Source organism: Pelodiscus sinensis, chromosome 15, assembly GCF_052426305.1.
Source record: "Pelodiscus sinensis isolate ZL-2025 chromosome 15, ASM5242630v1, whole genome shotgun sequence".
Classification (NCBI taxonomy): Eukaryota; Metazoa; Chordata; order Testudines; family Trionychidae; genus Pelodiscus; species Pelodiscus sinensis.
The window spans coordinates 33,012,747-33,024,500 of NC_143066.1; positions in this window are offsets into that span (position 1 = coordinate 33,012,747).

Genomic DNA, 11,754 nt, shown 5'->3' on the forward strand with positions numbered 1-11,754 from the left:
TAGTATTTCCACAAGAACACTGACGATCTTACATGAGATCGTCAGTGTTCTTGCAGAAATTCAAGCAGCCAGTGTAGACAGCTGGCAAGTTTTTCTGGAAAAGCGGTTGATTTTCGGGAAAAACTGGCCAGTCTAGACACAGCCCTGCTGTTAGACGCTAGTGGCCCACCTTTCCTGGCCTCTTTCGTGCTTTCTAGGCAGGGTCAGAGTTTAAGGCCAGCTTGGACTATTATAGTCTAGAGCGGCCTATCTACTGCGTAACGCAGGCCAGAGAATTTCTCCTGCAAAGGAGGGGATTAGCTCTTCCTTCTGTGTAACCTAGCAACACTTCTCAGGAGAGAGTTGTGAGCTGAAGAGCTGCTTGAGTTGCCAACGGAGTGATGGGGCCTAGCTTGTCTTCAGAGAGCCTCCCAAATCAAACCACCTTCCCCAGACAGTTCTGAACTTGCACTACACAGCTAGGCCCTGCTCTAATGGCCTGAATCAAAACCAAGAGGAAGTTTGAGGGTAGAGGGGTTGCATCTGATGCTAGCACCCAACAATCCACCCCAACAAGCTCGATAGTTGTGTGTCAGAGAGTCCTGACTCATTTGCCTTCCTGTGTGCTGCAAAGGAAATCAGCACATTTTGAAGAAATAATAAAATAGTTGGCCTAGCTAGTCAAGCAAGTGTAAATTGTCTAGAGTCAGTGGTTACAGTAGGGTCAGTCCCTCACATGGTTCTTTTTCTGCAATGCATAAAGGCCCATGTCATGTTCTTAACCGTGCTCACTGCTAAGTGTGTTGCTTAATGAACTGCCCAAAGGATGCCATTTATCAGCCTGCCACGCTCCAGGAACGGTGCTGCCTCAGCTTGAATGCCAGCTACTGGCCTCTGAGCTGTTAACTCCCACGTCGCCTGTCTGCCGCCCTCCAGCACACACATCACAACGCCACTCCAGAGCTGTAGCACACGCTGGGAGGCCCTCTGTGCTTTCCAAGCCCTGTGATTTTACCATGGTGTGACCCTGAGGATATGTCTACAGGTTTTTGCTGGAAAAATGGCTGTTTTTCCGACAAAACCTGAGTAACGGCCACACTGCAATCGCGTTCTTTCAAAAGTACAGCAAAAGAGCAGAGGGGTTTTTCCAGCGTTGGTAATCCTCTTTCTACGAGGAAGAAGCCTTTTTGCAAAAGAGCGCTTTTGGAAAGACGCGTGTGTGGACGGGGAAGAGGGACTCCTTTCACAAGAAGTGGAAAGAGGAAAAAGCACAGGTGCCTTGGTGACCATTCCGCCCATAGTAATCACAGCTTACATGCAAGAGAGCGTCCATTCGGTGTGGACACTATCTGTCAAAAAAGCAGATCGCGTTTTTGATGTGCTTTCACAGTGCGGCCACTCTCTTTCAGAAGAAGTTTTTTTGGAAGATCTTGTCTGGAAAAGCTTCCGAAAGAAGCCTGAAGTCTAGACATAGCCAGAGAGCCCCCCAACCCAGTGTAGCCAAGGCCTATGGCACAACAAACCTGCTTCCAGGCCTGGAGCAGGTGGCAGGCTGGGACCCGCACCAGTGCCAAATAAAGGGGAATAATGACTTCTCTAGATCTGCTGGAAATGCTCCTCCTAATGCACCCCAATATGCCGTTAGCCTTCTTGGCTACAAGGGCAGACTGTTGATGCATATCCAGCTTTTCATCCACTGTGATCCCCAGGTCCTTTCCTGCAGAACTGCCGCTTAGCCACTGGGTCCCCAGCCTGTAGCAGTACTTGGGATTCGTCTAGTCTCTGATCGCTTTCCTCTCCTTCAAGCGTTTCAAAACAGATTCCTTGAGGGCCTGCTCCATGATTTTACCAGGGATTGAGCTGAGGCTAACTGGTCTATAGTTCCCTGGCTTCTTCCTATTTTTAAAAAGATGAGCGCCACGTTGCCGTTTTCCAGTCGTCATGAGGCCTCACCCAGTCACCTCCGGTTGTCAAAGAAAATGGCCAATGACTCTGCAATCACATCAGCCAACACTCACAGCCTCCAAACAAAGGCCAGGTTTGTTGTTTCAATTGGTCTGATTGTTCACAGCTGGAGGTACTAACTCAGCACTTGGCCCAGCTGTGGAAGGGACCCTAACCCTTGCTAGAACCTGTCTGGGTCTCTCATTTGATCTTCTTTGCAGTGATGATGGGTCCTGGTCATCTAAAAGAGCCCTCCAGGTCCATCTTACTGTGCCATTTATGGCTGTCCACCCCATTAACAACCATTATTAAAAAATGCTTTCATATTGGGCTCAACTGTACATGTCAAGTGGCATGCTATAGCGAAAGAAGGCTGCAACTCGCAGTCACCAAGGGGAATGGGACACTCAAGTCCCCTCTGACTTTCCCCAGGGGTTCTCCCAGCCCCCCGAAGTGCTGAACAGCCCGGCTGAAATATTTGCCGGTGGGCTTTGGTAGTTGCAGAAAAGACAAATCAAGTGACATTATATTAAGGAGCCAGGCATGTGATTCACTAACACACGGATTGTGCCTCAGCAAATATCCTAAAGGCCTGCTGCATGGTGAACAGTCAGTGCTGTTTGGTAGCATGTAACAGCGTATCAAAGCCAAACTGTATGTATTTGAGCTGCAGGGTTTCCAGGAGCCATACGAATGTTTAGTGGCACGTGGAGTCTGCTGGTACATTGGCATCTCTGTTTCTCGGAGTGTGTGGCCATAAAGGTAGGGCTACAGTCACTCCAAGCCACATTGTGAGGTTGGCATCTTTCAGTAGGCTCTTTGCTGCCCCTGAAAGTCCTCCTGGGCCAAGATAGATTGGCAATTAAGGGGCTCCTTGCTACATAGCAAGAGGGAAACCCCAAACTTAAGCCCCAACCCCTGTGCTCCCCAGGAGAATGCCTAATCCCTAGGCCACTCCAAAACCCGGACACGGCATCATGGCTCAGCCCAGCTACTGTCACTTTGCCTTGAACACATTGGGTGGTATGTGAGGGAGCTGTGGAGTTGGCTCTGGCATGGGCATGTGTGCGAACATCCTTATCCCAAAGTGCTGCTGAACCAGCTGTTTGCATCCCCAGGGCAGTAGGGCCGTGGGCTGCGGGCAGGGATGAGAGACAGACTCCATAGTGCGTGTCTCGCTCAGGAGGGGTTCACAGGCCTTGTCTAGTCTCTGTGTCGCTGTCTTAGTTGTCACTTTGCTGTTGTGTGTATGCTGATGAATAAACTCGGGGGTGTTTTTTTGTTAAAAGGCGCCAGAGAGCAGGCCCCGGGTCACTTCTTAGCTCTGCTGGGGACACATCTGGCCACAGGAGACAATGCAGCAGCCAGCCACTGAGCCGCAGGGATAGGCAGGTGCAGCCTGCCTATGGATTTGAGTGGGAGGTGGGCACCGACTCACTTTGAGGCCCTGGGCTGATAGGGCTAACTCAAGAGGCCCCTCCCGCCTTGTCCCACCAACCCTTCCAGCATAGTCTGTACTGGCATTTGGTAGACCCACAGCCCAAGTCAGTGAGCCTGGGCCAGTGGCAGGTTTGTTATGACAGTGCCTCAATTCCCCACCTGTAAAATGGGGGTAACAGCACTGCCCTGCCTTACAGGGTGGGTGTGAGGAAACGGGGGGAGGCTCACCTGCACCAGTAATGCCATCCATGGGCAGCTTGTATAATAGGCGGGGGAAGGTATTGCCTTCCCAAACTGCCAACCTGGCCCCACCCACACGCCTACTATAGGTGTATTGGGGGGGAGGGGCGCGGAGTGGTGCCACCCCCCCGAGTGCCCATCTGCCCTCCCCATGCTGGGGGGTGTGCGCACTGCCCTGCCTCCCCATAGTATGGTGGGGACAGGAGGCAGCTGGACTCCCATGGGGGGTGGGGCCTCAGCAGAAGGGGTGGGACTGGGGGCTTGCCTCTTCCAGCCCTACCTTTACCCACCACCGATGATGGCATCCACATAAAGACCAGCGCTAAACAGTGCCTGCAATACTACATCTGACTGCTTCTGGGGCCTGGCCTTCGGCACTGAGGGAGCCAGCTGCATCAAGTTACCCCAAAATATTTATTCCGGCTTTCAGTTCAGGCCCTACCTTAGGCTGGAATATGCTTTATGGGTCAACTAGTCCTTGGCTTAGCCATGCTGTCCATTTCCCCATCTGCATCTGTGCATGCGGCCCACCACCCACCACCTGAATGTAGGGAGCCTCACAAAAACACCTCAACGGTAGAGCCATGCGGCAGCTAGGCAACCCGTCTCACAGAGCAGGCAAGGGGCTTGCCCAAGGCCATGGAGCGAGTCAGTGGCAGAAAGGGGCCTAGACTGCAAGTATTCCTGATTCCTGACCCTTGTGCCTTGCCCTAAATGTCACTGCCAAGCCCAGTTTACCAAGTCACTTCATTGGGACGTAGAGCACAATACATAATCACTCTCCCACCCGCAGCCTTCGCTAGGGTTGCCAGATGGTTGAAACAAAAATGCCGAACACCCTCCCCCACAAAAAAATTGAGGAAAAAAAAGACTCCATTTTGTGCCGGCAGCCTTACAGAAGCAGGTCGGACAGCCTGCCTGGCCATGTGCTTCAAGAACAACTCAGCCAAAGGGAGGGAGTGTGATTATTCTTGGCTGCCTGTTATTCCAACAAACAGCTCCTATTGGCTGGATCTGCCAGAAACCAGCCAATGAGACTGTGCTGGGGGTGTGACAGCTAATAAAACGTCCCTCTCCCCCCCCTCCAGTTTCAAAATCAATGGAGCCCTGAAGCCACATGGCAGGCGGGCCTGCAGGGTGAGCTAGGGACCTGCCTGGGGCTCCCCGCTGCCTCCACGGGCCGGATCTAGTGGCTAGCAGGCTGAATTCAGCCCTCGGGACGTATTTTCCCCAGATCTGCTCTAGCAAGACTGGCTTCCTTAGGAGGGGCCCTTTGGGGTCAAAGACAAGACTCTTGAGCACAGCCTGGCAATGCCTGTAGGGTGGGCCACCGCCTGGTTCCCCTTTTGTTCCATGCAAAGCACTAGGAGAGGCTAAATGAGCTGGCATCTGCGTTGGATGGGTACAGCAGCCCTGTCTGCGGGTGCTGGGTAGCTGCCATTGATGTACTAGCTGCAGCATTTCAATTCTCCACGCAAGGTGCTTAAGGTTCCAGGCTGGGATTTGGAACGCTTGGATCTTCCACCGCCTCCCTGTGTGATGTTGGATGAACCCCTCAGGGCCAAGCACCCCCCCCCCCAACATGTGCAGGGACCAAAACCCGAGTAGGGTCAAATTAGGCTGAGGCCGGGGCAGTGACATGGAGCCATTTTTGGAAGCTAGACCCATGCCAACAAACCAGGTTTTCCCAGAGCCAAAGGCAAGGCCCTTCCCCATCCCAGAGCAGGCAGCCCCCCCTCGCCGAAGTGGGGAGCGGTCCCTGGCAGGCAGGTACTGTGAGAACAATTTTGGGGACACGCAGGACAAGACGCTCAACGGGCACCCACAGGGCGCTGCTGTGGGGAATGCGGCTCCAGGCGTCACTAGGCACATGGGTGAGCAGGTCGGGAGGTGACAGCATCCAGGAGACAGAGCTTGGAGGCCGCGGCTGCCTCCAGGGCCACATGGAAAACAGGAGCAGGGGTAGCAAAGAGCCCCATGGTCTGAGGGCTGAAGAAAGACACCTTCTGTTTAGCGTCTGCCAAAGGACGCTGAGAGGGGACTTCACAGACGTGTCTAAAGGCTTCCTGGTGCGAAACTGCCCCTGATGAAAGGGCTGGTTCATGCTGCAGAACAAGGCTGATGGCTGGAAGGGGCAAACAGACAAGCGCATGGGAGAAATGAGGCACAAATATTTCCTGGGGAGGCTGATGCACCATTGGCACAAACAGCCAAATCCAATGAGGGATTCCCCCTTGTTTGGTGTCTCCAGTGCAGACGAGCTGCCTTTCTGGTGTGTGTGGGGTCAGAACAAGGAAACTGTGAGGAGCTACAGGAGGCTGGGATGTGCAGGGGGCAGATCTGATGCTCTAATGGGCCCCTCTGGCCTCACACTCTGCTAACGACTGAGAAGCAGGATGGGGCTGAGGGAAGCAGCCCCTGGGGCATCACTGCCCAGCTGGGCCCCAGACCCAACTGTCATTCAGTGGGGCTCCAGGGGAACCCCTCAAACACCCTGAGGGGCCGGCCAGGGCCAGGACACCAGCATAGCTGAGGATGGGTGGGGGAGTGGCAGTGACATCACAAAGGGCCCATTGCATGACCACAGCCTATTGGGGGACAGGGATGACCTCACAAAGAGGCCCTGGCAACAGCCACTCAGGATGGAGGTGCAAGGCCGGGGCAAGCGCCGAGTTTCCTGCGGCTTAGCAGCAGTGCGGCCCCTTCCCAGGCTCTCTGCAGGGGCCGGATGGAGAATTGGGACCGAGGGGCGGGGGCAGAAGGAGCCTCATCGGCGTTTTCTCCTTCCCTGCGGCCAGTCATGTTAGGCCCGGTGAGACGATCAGAGCCTCGGAAAGGATTGGAGCCTGCTCTGTCTGGTTCCCCTTTGCCCCGTCCCCCCTCTGTCTCGCCTTCTCCTGCGTCTTTCCCCCTTTCCCTGCCCCCCGCCCCACCAAGTGGGGGAGGGTGGGGGTTGGGGCGGAGGGAGGCCTCACACAGAACTTGGGCTGGCAGAGCGCTGGGAGCAGGAGGTGACCTGGGCCCTCCACTTGGACGTGTGCTGAGACCCGCCCCCCTCCCCCCCCCAGCTCCCAGAGTCTCGCTGCTGAATGGCCAAGCGGGTGCTTACTGACAGGGGATATTCACAGCCTTTTGTTCTCTTTCAAACCGTTCTCAGGGAGTCGTTATGAACGGTTCCCAGCCATGTGGGAAGGTCCTAACACCTGGGGCTCCGCAGGGGTCTGTTTTGGGACTCTTCCCTATCTTCATCAGACATTTAGCTTGTGGCATCCAGACGGCGCTTAGTAAGTTTGCAGATGATCCCAAGCTGGGAGGCGTGGCAAGTGCTTTGGGGGACAGGGTCATACTTCCAACTGATCTGGACAACGTGGAGAAATGGGCTGAGATAAACAGGATTAAGCTGAATGAGGAGAAAGGTAACGTGCTCCGCTTAGGAAGGAACAACCCATTTGGCACATGCCGAATGGGAAGCAACTGGCTAGGAAGGAGTCCTGCAGGAAGGGATCTAGGGGTTCATAGTGGATCACAAGGGAAATAGGGGCGACACTGTAGCAAAAACAAGCAAACAGGATTCCGGGCTGCATTAACAGGGTGGCCTTCTCCGCTGGGGGACCACAGAGCCACAGGGGAGGTGCCCAGCTCGGAGGGCAGCTCCGTTACGAGCAGCAGTGCAGAAGGAAGGGGGTGTGGCCTGGCACTGCCGCCCTTCCCTCTGCACCGCTGCTGGTGGCATCATTTCCTTCCAAGCTGTGTGGCTAGAGTGAGCGGGCTCCCAGCTGTGAAGTCAGCACCCTCAGCAGCAGCGCAGAAGGAAGTGCAGCCGGCGATGCCGTTGCCACCCTTCCGTCTGTGCCACTGCTGGCCAGATTGGGTGGCAGAGAGCAGCTGCCCTCCAGCCGCCCAGCTCAGAAGGCCAGGAGAGATCAGGGACATTTCTTCTTATTTCAAACTCCGCTGGGATGGAGACCTGGAAACTGAAGATGAGGCCACGGCCGGGAAAGTCCCAACGTCCGGTGCCCCTGCAAGCGACCCTCCTGCCCTCGCCTTGCCGCCCCCTTCTGGGCGGGGACCCCCAGGGGGAGAAACGCTGCACTAGAGGATTCCTCTACAACCCCGAGGGCCAACACGGCCAGGAGTTCCTGGCAGCCCCTTTCCCACCACTTCCACGGAGGAGGCGGTAAGTTCTCAGGAGAGGTTTCCCCAACTCAGAGATCTGCCTGGATGGAGAGTGGAGGAGCAAAGGGAGGGCCTGGCCAGAAATGCCCAGGGCCAGGACAGGGCTCACACGGCAGCACCCCCGGCAGGGAGTGGCCAGAGACTCCTGGGTACAGACTGGGGGATGAAGAAACCTGCTGCGCAGCCAGGCACAAAACACCGTGTCTGCCAGCCACTGGGACCAGCCCAGATTTATCCAGCCTCCAGCTGACTCTGGAGTCCCTGCAACCTTCTCCTGCTTTGCCTGGAAGAGCAAAAGTGATTCGTGGCCTCTCAGAGATGCTCCCTCAATGCCAAAATCTCCACCCACCTCAGGTGTAGCAACAGCAGGAGCCAAGTAAAAAAATTGTGAGACTGGTTTCAGATAAAGAGATTGAAGAGAAATAAACCAGTCTGTGTTTTTATGAGCTTTGTTTTCTGGGCCTTAAGCACACGCTCGGGTCTGTTTCAGCCATTCCCTCCAAACCAGAGGACTTGAAACACTTTTCCCACGATGGCCAAGGGGGCTGCTATGCCCCAGGGCTAGTGGGGACAGAGCAGTGCCAGCCAAGACCCCTCTCTGGGATGCAGCCCACAGGCACAGGAAGACTGTTTCTCTTGCCATGACAATACCCCTCCCCAGGCAAAGCCCTCCCAGACTCCTGGCTGGAGCAGTCATGCCTAGCAGTCAGAGCAGTGACTGTCAGAGTCCTGGGTCGGAGCTGGGGCCAGGAGGCCCAAAGGCCGGTCTCCTGGGCTCAGACTTGAATGGCCAAAGGGACCATCATGAGCATCTGGTCCGGCCCCCTGCCCCTTTAGGCCCCAGAACCTCACCCAGCCCCTCTGGTCCCAGTCCCACTCTCCCTGGCTGAGTTACTGATGCCCTCACGTCATGGCTGAGCAATGGCAAGGGATGGAGAATCCCTCATTGACATGACTTGAACCCAGCCCAGGACCCTGCCCCTTGATGCCGAGGGAGGCAGCCTCATCCACCGAACCCCCACAGGCTCTGCACATCTGACCCCTTGAAAATTGCTTCCCATCCCCAGACATGGGGTCAGTCAGAGCAGGCGTGTTCTGGCCGGAGCCCCCAGCCACACGGCGGGGAAAGAATTGTCTGGAGCAGCTCAGCACTGGGGAGCCCACGTTTCCGTCTGCTGAGCGCGGGGCAGCTGTTCAAATTCCTCCCACTCACGTGAGTTCAAGGGCCGCCGATGGGAGCTGGGCAGCACAAACGCTCCCACTGACTCCCAGTTGCCTGAGCCCCTGTGCCAGGGGCACAGCCGGGGGATGGCTGCCCCTTGAGACGAGCCCTTCCAAGGGCGTTGCTCAGCCTTTACTCCAAGGCCGTGCCAATTCCCCACACTCAGTGCTAACCTGGCCGGTCAGCCACGTCCATAGGTGTGTCTGCTAGCACCTCTGCCACTCCGCGGCCTTGCACCCAGACGGGTCCCCTCGGTTAGAGGCCATCAGGCCCAGACCTAGTTGAGAAGTAAGTCCCCTCTCCCTCCTGAGAAATACGGCCCAGAGGCCCAGTCCATAGGTAAGTCCCATCTATCGGGAGCAATAGGATCTAGCTCAAAGGTGAGTGCAAACTTCCAGGGTACTGTCTTGCTACGGGCGGTGGGATTAGCTGGACCCAGCCCCCCCCGCTCCACTGGGTCCAAGCCCTGGGCCCTGTTGGTCATGGAGCAGGGACTCCGCCCGCCACACGCTGAGCTCGCGAGGAACAATTCCCCGCCCTGGGCGCCTTCCTACCAGCTCTGGCGCTTCTCTCCCGTCGGGCGGCCTCGGGGCAGCGTCCCGTCTGAGGGTGTCCGTGGCCGCGGCTGCTGCTGGAGTCTCCCACACACCGTCCCAGTCACTCAACCATTAACCGTCCCAGTCACTACCCCCCCACCCAACTCAGCCATTGATCCTCCTGGCCACTAAACCCCCACATCAGCCATTAACTCCTCCGACCTCTAGCTCACGCCATCAGCCAATAAATGTCCAGGACACCAACCTCCCCTCCCCTCTCCTCCCCCACCTCAGCCATTGATCCCTCCACTTCAGGCAGTAACCTCTCTATCCATTGCCCGCCCCCCTCACCTCAGCCATTGACCCTCCTGGCCACTAACTCCCACCTAGCTCAACCATTAACCGGCCCAGGCAATAACCCCCCCACCTCAGCCATTAACACCCCTGGCCACTAACCTCCCCCCCACCTCAGCCATGAATCCCTCCCCCTCAGTCCCCTGGCCACTAACCCCCCCCCCCCAGCCATGAATCCCTCCCTCTCAGCCATTAACCCCCTGCCCACTAAACCCCCACCTCAGCCATTAATCCTTCTAGCCTGTAATCCCCTTCCTCAGCCTTTAACTCCCCTGGCTATTAACAACCCCAGCCACTAAACCCTCCCTCTCAGCCATGAACCCCTCTGGACACTAACCCCCCCCCCCCCCCACCCCTCCCCTGCCACTAAACCCTCCCCCTCAGACATGAACCCCTCTGGCCACTAACCTCCCTCCCACCTCAGCCACTAAACCCTCCCTCTCAGACATGAACCCCTCTGGCCACTAACCTGCCTCCCACCTCAGCCACTAATCCCTCCCCCTCAGACATGAACCCCTCTGGCCACTAACCTGCCTCCCACCTCAGCCACTAATCCCTCCCCCTCAGACATGAACCCCTCTGGCCACTAACCTCCCTCCCACCTCAGCCACTAAACCCTCCCTCTCAGACATGAACCCCTCTGGCCACTAACCTGCCTCCCACCTCAGCCACTAAACCCTCCCTCTCAGACATGAACCCCTCTGGCCACTAACCTGCCTCCCACCTCAGCCACTAAACCCTCCCCCTCAGACATGAACCCCTCTGGCCACTAACCTGCCTCCCACCTCAGCCACTAATCCCTCCCCGTCAGCCATTGACCCTCCTGGCCACTAAACCCCCACATCAGCCCATTAAGCCCTTGGACCCCTAGCTCTCCCCGTCCCCGTTAGCCAATAAACGCCCCGGACACTAACCCCCCCACCTCAACATTAACCCCCCTGGCCTGTAACATCCCTCCACACACAAACCTCAGCCACTAACCACCCAGGCTGCTAACTGCCCACCTCAGCTATTAGCTCCCCCTGTGATACCCGCCCCAGTTATCAACCCTCCCAGCACTCAAACCCCCCACCTCAACAACTAACCTTCCTGGGCTGTAACCCCCCCACCTCAGGCAATAACCCCTGCCCCCCAGCAGCTAACCCCCCTGTGCTGTCACTCCCCCAACTCAGCCATTAACCCCCCTGGCCACTAACCCCACCCAGCCATTCATTGACCCCTCCCCCCACTAACTCCCCTGGCCGTGAATCCCACCCAGCCGTGGGAGTCTGCAGAGTCTCCCTCTGCTCCCCCGCCAGCCTCTGCAGAAGCAGCTGCCCCTCCTCCCCCCTCAGCGTGTGCAGCTTGTTAAATCCAGCCGCAATCGTCTCCCACTTGTAGGGTTACCAGGTAGGTTTAGAAAAAATACCGGACACACTTGATTGGGGGGGGGGAACCAGCCGGGAGGGGGGGCAGGGCTGGCCGGGGGGGGGGGCGGAAGCAGCGCGGCTGGCCAGAGGAGACGGGGGGGTCAGGGCAGCGTGGCTGGCCGGGGGAGATGGGGGAGGGGTGGGGGGGCTCAGGGGCAGCGCCGCTGTCCGGAGGAGATGCGGGGGGAGAGGTGTCAGGAGCAGTGAGGCTGGCCCGGGGAGATGGGGGAGGAGGAGAACCGACCGGCAGGAAGTGGGGTGGCCAGGAGGGGGTTGGGGGCAGCGGAGCTGGTCGGTGGAAGCGCATGGTGGGGGGAGCCCTGACCTGGGCATGTGCAGATCCCAGGGCGCTGTCAGTCCCGCACACGGTCCAGAGAAGCACGAGTGAGTCCAGCTGCGGCTCCACCACACACTCAGGAGCAGGGACAGGGCTTCTCCTCCTCCCCAAGGCATC